Source organism: Mus caroli, chromosome 9 (assembly GCF_900094665.2).
Source record: "Mus caroli chromosome 9, CAROLI_EIJ_v1.1, whole genome shotgun sequence".
Classification (NCBI taxonomy): domain Eukaryota; kingdom Metazoa; phylum Chordata; class Mammalia; order Rodentia; family Muridae; genus Mus; species Mus caroli.
Genome location: NC_034578.1, coordinates 14,819,397 through 14,826,918, shown reverse-complemented (window position 1 = coordinate 14,826,918; position 7,522 = coordinate 14,819,397).

Sequence of the window (7,522 nt, the reverse complement as noted above, 5' to 3'; positions counted from 1 at the left end):
GTAGGGAAGTGGGGGGCGCTATGGGGGACTTTTGGGATAGCATTGGAAATGTAACTGAGGAAAATATGTAATAAAAATATTAAAAATTAAAAAAAAAGTAGTAGTTTTTTGTTTAACCTAGTCAGCTTCAAAATAATTGAGATAGATGCTATTAGATTTACTTAAACAAGCCTTATGGAACAAAAACTGAACAGTAATTAATCTATTCTAATCTTCTAAGATACTGTGGCTACTTCCTTACCTCAGTGAGATACTTTCATTCTAATGTTGATCTGGCTCTCTCTGCTCCAGGTACTTTCTCTTGGTCTACTCCTGGACCATCAGCTCACCTCATCTATGAATCTCTCTCTGTCTCTGTCTCTGTCTCTCTCTCTGTCTCTCTCTCTCTCTCTCTCTCTTTACCTGTCAACCACCACCTGACTGGAGTTCAAGTCTAGGCCTATTCTTTCATTTGGTCAGTCATTGAGTGAGCAGATCTTCATTGACCAATCGGAGAATGATTGGGGAGCAATGTTTCCACAAAGTTAAGACAGGGAGTTCTTAAAATTTTGCATTGCAATGCTATATCAAGACGCCAAACTATGGGGAAATGGAAATCAGCATTTGAATAATACAAGATAATCTGTGTGCTACACAGTATACCATAACATTAGGCCTACAAGCAAGAGCTGTTTTGTTCTTGTTTTTGTTTTTTGCTTTATTTTTGAGAAATTAAACAAGATATACAATCCCTTAACCAAACTAACTAAAAAAGTCAGACAGGGTGTATCCAAACTAACAAAATCAAAAAGAAAATGGGGGACATTACAACAGAAAACAACGAACTAGAAAGAACCATTAGGCCTTATTTCAAAAGCCTTTATACCACAAAATTGAAAAAATATAAACAAAATACCCAAGTTAAACCAAGACCAGGTTAAAAAAATGTATCACCCCCAAGGAAGTAGAAGCAGTCATTAAAATTCTCCTACCCAAAAATATGGGGGCAGGACCAAATGGTTTTAGCACAGAATTCTACCAGACTTTCAGACAAGAGCTAATACCAATACTCAAATTATTCCACAAATAGAAACAGAAGAAATATTTCCAAAACCATTATATGTGCCCACAGTTATGCTGATGTGTAAACTACACAAAGAATCAAGAAATAAAGAGAATTCCAAACCAATTTCCTTCATAAACAATACTCAATAATATTTACAAACAGTCTAAGAACACATCAAAAAAATCATCTATCATGATTGTGTAGGATTCATCCTAGGAAAACAGGGATGGTTCAAAGTATGAAAAAAAAATCTATCAATGTAATCCATCATATAAATAACATGAAAGAAAAAACATATGAACATCTCTTTAGATGGTGCAAAAGTCTTTAACAAAATCTAACATCTTTTCATGTTATTAGCCTTGAAGAAATCAAGGATACACAGATGATACCTAAATAAAATACACAATATATAATAAGATGATTAAGAACATCAAATTAAATAGAGAAGTACTTAAAGCAATTGCACTATAGTCAGGGACAGGGAAAAGGTGCCCACTCTCCCTATATCTAATCAGTATAGTCCTTGAAATTCTTGTTAGAGCCATAAAACAACTAAAGGAGATCAAAGGGCTAGTAATTGGAAAAGAAGAAGTCAAAACATCACTTTTTGCAGATGATATGATAGTATACATAAGTGACACCAGAGAAAACCTAAACCTGATACACAACTTCAATGCAGTAGCTGGATATAAAATTTACTCAAACAAATCAGTGGCCTTTCTCTACACAAATGGTAAACAGGCTGAAAAAGAAATTTGGAAAACAATACCCTTCACAATAGTCACAACTAATATAAAATACCCTGGTGTGACTCTAACTAAGGAAGTGAAAGATCTGTATGATAAGAACTTCAAGTCTCTGAAGAAAGAAATCGAAGAAGATATCAGAAAATGGAAAGACCTCCCATGCTCATGGATTGGCAGGATTAATATATTAAAAATGGTTATTTTGCTGAAAGCAATCTCCAAATTCAATTCAATCCCCATCAAAATTCTAACTCAATTCTTCACAGACTTAAAAAGGGCAATTTGCAAATTCACTTGGAATAATAAAAACCCTAGGATAGCAAAAACTATTCTCAACAATATAAGAACCTCTGGTGTAATCAAAATCCCTGTCCTCAAGATGTACAACAGAGCAATTGTGAGAAAACAGCATGGCACTGGTACAGTGACAGACAGGTAGATCAATGGAATAGAATTGAAGATCCTGAAATGAACTCCCACACATGTGGTCATGTGATCTTTGAAAAAGGATCTAAAAACCATCCAGTGGGGAAAAAAGACAGCATTTTCAACAAATGATGCTGGATCAACTGCTGGTTTATATGTAGAAGAAAGCAAATCGATCCATTCTTATATACTTGTTCAAAGCTCAAATCCAAATGGATCAAGAACTCCACATAAAACCAGAGACACTGAAACTTATAGAGAACAAAGTGAGGAAGATCCTTGAACATATGGGCACAGGGGAAGAATTACTGAACAGAATACCAATGGCTTGTGCTCTAAGATAAAGAAATGGGACCTCACAAAATTACAAAACATCTGGAAGGGAAAGGACAGGGTCAATAAGGCAAAAAGTCAACCAACAGATTTGGAAAAATCTTTACCAATCCTTACTCCAATTGGGGATTATTGTCCAATATATACAAAGAACTCAAGAAATTAGACTCCATAGAACCAAATAACCCTATTAAAAATGGAGTACAGAACTAAACAAATTCTCAGCTGAGGAATACCAAATGGCTGAATAGCACCTAAAAAAATGTTCAACATCCTTAATCATCAGGAAAATGCAAATCAAAACAAGCCTGAGGTTCCACCTCACACCAGTCAAAATGGTTAAGATAAAAAACTAAGGTGATAGCAGACACTGGAAAGGATATGGAGGAAGAGGAACACTCGGGCCATTGCTGGTAGGATTGCATGCTGGTATAATCACTCTAGAAATCAGTTTAGTGGTTCCTCAGAAAATTAGACATAGTACTACTGGAAGATTCAACAATACCACTCTTGGGCATATAGCCAGAAGATGCTCCAACAAGTCATAAGGACACATGCTCCACTATGTTCATAGCAGCCTTATTTATAATATCCAGAAGCTAGAAAGAACCCATATGTCCCTCAACAGAGGAACAGATACAGAAAATATGGTGCATTTACACAGTGGAATACTATGCAGCTACTAAAAACAATGAATTTAGGAAATTCTTAGACAAATGGATGGATCTGGAAGATATCATCCTAAGTGAATGTTTTCATCAGGGTTTCTATTCCTGGACAAAACTTCATGGCCAAGAAGCAAGTTGGAGAGGAAAGGGTTTATTCAGCTTACACTTCCACATTGCTATTCATCTCCAAGGAAGACAGGACTGGAACTCAAGCAGGTCAGGAAGCAGGAGCTGATGCAGAAGTCATGGAGGGATGTTCTTTACTGGCTTGCTTCTCCTGGCTTGCTCAGCCTGCTCTCTTGTAGAACTAAGATTACCAGCCCAGAGATGGTCCCACCCACAAGGGGACTTTCCCCCTTGATCACTAATTGAGAAAATGCCTCACGGTTGGATCTCATGGAGGCATTTCCTCAACTGAAGCTCCTTTTTCTCTGATAACTCCAGCTGTGTCAAGTTGACACAAAACTAGCCAGTACAGTGAGGTAACCCAATCACAAAAGAACAAACATGATATGCACTCACTGATAAGTGGATATTAGCCCAGAAGCTTAGAATACCCAAGATACAATTTGCAAAATGCATGAAACTCAAGAAAAAGGAAGGCCAAAGTGTGGGCACTTCATTCCTTCTTAGAATGGGGCACAAAAGACTCATGGAAGGGGTTACAGAGACAAAGTTCAGAGCAGAGCCTGAAGGAACTGCCCCACTTGGGGATCTATGCAATAAACAACCACCATTCAGACACTAGGCAGATGCCAACAAAAGTCTGCTGATAGAAGCCTGATATAGCTGTCTCCTGTCTCCTCTCTACCAGTGCCTGGCAAATATGAAGTGGATGCTCACAGTCATCCATTGGACGGAGCACAAGGACACCAATGAAGGAGCCAGAAAATGTACCCAGGGAGCTGAGGATGTCTGAAGCCGCATAGGAGAAACATCAATATGAACTAACCAGTACCCCCAGAGCTCCTTGGAACTATACCAGTAATCAAAGAAAACACATGGTGGAACTTGTGGCTCTAGCTATATATGTAGCAGAGGATGGCCTAGTTGGTCATCAATGGGAGGAGAGGCCCATGGTCCTGTGAAGGATCTATGTTGAGTATAGGGGAAAGCCAGGATGAGGAATGGAAGTGGGTGGGTTGGGGAACAGGGGGAGGGGGAAGGGGATAGGGGATTTTCAGAAAGGAAATTAGGAAAGGGGGTAACATTTGAAATGTAAATAAAGAAAATATCTAAAAGATTAAAAACAAAATTTTACACAACAAAAAATAAATTGGAAAGGAAGAATTCAAAGTATAGGTATTTGTACATGATTATGATAGTATATACGAACAACACCAAAAATTCTACCAGAGAACTCCTACAGCTGACATATACCTGTTGCAAGGTGGAAGAATAAAATAGTAACTCAAAAAATAAGTAGTTCTCCTATATACAAATTATAAAAAGAAAGAGAAACAAACTAGGGAAACAATACTTCACAATAGCCATTAAAAAGAAAACATAAAATATCTTGATATTTTGCTGTAAATAACCAAGCTGGGGAAAGATCTGATCAACAAGAACTTCAACTCTTAGAAGGAAGAAATTGAAAACGATATCATAAAATAGAAAGATATTCCATGCTCTTGAATCAGTAGAATTAACACAGTAAAAAAAGGGCCGATTTACCAAAATCAATCCAACACAATTCTTTACAGACACAGAAAGACCAATACTGAACTTCATAAGGAAAAACAAAAAAACAAAATACTTAAAATAATATTATCCAATAACAAAACTTCTGGAAGTTCCACCATCTCTCATTTCAAACTGCACTACAGAGGAATAGTAATAAAAACCACATGGTATTGACAAAAATGGACAGGTTCTTAAATGGAATTAAATCACTAAAAAATAAACCCCAAACCCTTCAGACATCTGATTTTTGTGAAAGACACAAAAACTATACAATGTAACAAATAAATCACTTTCAACAAATATTACTGATCTAACTGGATGAGTGCATGTAGAAGAGTGCAAATACATCTGTATTGATCAGGCTGCACAAAACTCAAGTCCCAATGGAGCAAAGACCTCAACATAAAAACCAATACACTAAATCTCTACTACATGTCTTAAATAATATATGATAATACTCTTAGCATTTAGATTAATATAAACATTGAGTTTTTTAAGAATACATTTGAATATTGTACTTGATTTGGTTTGGGCAATGACAAAGATGTTATGGAATATATATAAATGGCCAAATGACAACTAGCCCATGATATTTTGACCATAGTCTAAAAAAATCTTAGGGGCTAATAAATATCCCTTTGTGTTGTGAATGGCCCTGGTGTTGTTTGTATTTTGATGTTAATTCCATTTTCTTAGGGGGTTGTCTGGAGTGAGGAATGAGTCACATACTATGATGACTTCTTCTAAACCACCCTATAATAAATAAAGGAGCCAATCACTGGATGGGTAGTCAGGACTTCAGGGTTGGACAGAGGAAAAGAGAAAGCAGGAGAGAATTAGGGGCTTTGGGGGATGGGGATAGAGACAGGACAAGATATAGCTACTAGCTTCTTCCAGATTAATTAGATAATGAATCTGTGAGGATTTGCCAGTAGACAATTTAGATTTAATATGGCTTACAAGATTAGCATTCTAGTTGTTGCACCCAGAGATTGAGTTAACATTGTTTCTGAGCTAAGTTTGTATGGTGTTTTTCTTCATGGGGCAACTTGATTCACTTCCAGAGAGAAAGTACAGCAGCAAAACATGAGTTTTCCTGATGTGCACCACAAATGGCGAGATGGTTTTGAAGCATGGGGCTGGCATGGGACATGGTAGTAGTTGCTGGGTGAAGAGATTTTGGTATGAGTCAGAGAATCTCCACCAGTTAGGAACTGGACAGAAAGATCAACGGACCTGAGAGTATCTAGATGTAGTGCAGGAAATTGCTATTTATTTTATATTTCCTATAACAACTTGGGGGGAAGGGATAAATAGTTCTTCTTTAAGCATTCAGGCTTTATGTACAGATGATATGACTGTATACTTAAGTCACCCAAAATATTCCACCAGAGAACTCCTAAGTTGATAAACAACTTCAGCAAAGTGACTAGATATAAAATTAACTCAAACACATCAGTAGCCTTCCTCTACTCAAAGGAAAAATAGGCTGAGAAAGAAATTAGGGAAATGACACCCTTTACAATAGCCACAAATAATTTTACATACCTTGAGGTGACTCTAAACAACCAAGTGAAAGATCTACTGACAAGAACTTCAAGTCTCTGAAGAAATTAATTGAAGATCTCAGAAGATGGAAAGATCTCACATGCTCAAGGATTGGCAGGATTTATATAGAAAAACTGGCCATCTTGCCAAAAGTGATCTATAGATTCAGTGCAATCCGCATCAAAATTTCAAACCAATTCTTCATAGAATTAGAAAGAGCAATTTTCAAGTTCATATGGAATAACAACAACAACAAAAAAAACCCAGGATAGCGAAAACTATTCTCAACAATAAAATAACTTCTTTGGGAATCAACATCCCTGACCTAAAGCTGTATTACAGAGAAATGGTGATTAAAAACTGCATGATTTGGGTACAGAGACAATCAGGAAGATCAATGGAACAGAATTGAAAATCCAGAAATGAACCCACACACCTATGGTGGCTAGATCTTTGATAAAGAAGCTAAAATCATCTATTGGATAAAAGACAGCATTTTTAACAAATGGTGCTTGTTCACTGGCAGTCAACATGTAGAAGAATGCATATTGATCCATTCTTAGTTCCTTGTACTAAGCTCAAATCCCAGTGGATCAAGGACCTCCACACAAAGCCAGATACATAAAAACTTATAGAGGAGAAAGTAAGGAAGAGCCTCAAACATATGAGCACAGAGGAAAGATTCCTGAACAGAACATCAATGGCTTATGCTGTAAGATCAAGAATTGACAAAGGGGATCTCATAAAATTGCAAAGCTTCTGTAAGGAAAGGACACTGTCAATAAGACAAAAAGGCAACCAACAGACTGGGACAAGATCTTTACCAATCCTAAATCTGATAGAGGGTTAATATTCAGAATATACAAAAAATTCAACAAGTTAGACTCCAGAGAACCAAATAACCCTATTTTAAAAAGTGGGGTAAAGAGCTAAACAAATAATTTTCAACTGAGGAATACAGAATGCCTGAGAAGCACCTAAAGAAATGTTTAACATCCTTTCTCATCAGGGAAATGGAAATCAAAACTACCCTGAGATTCTACCTCACACCAGTCAGAGTGGTTAAGATC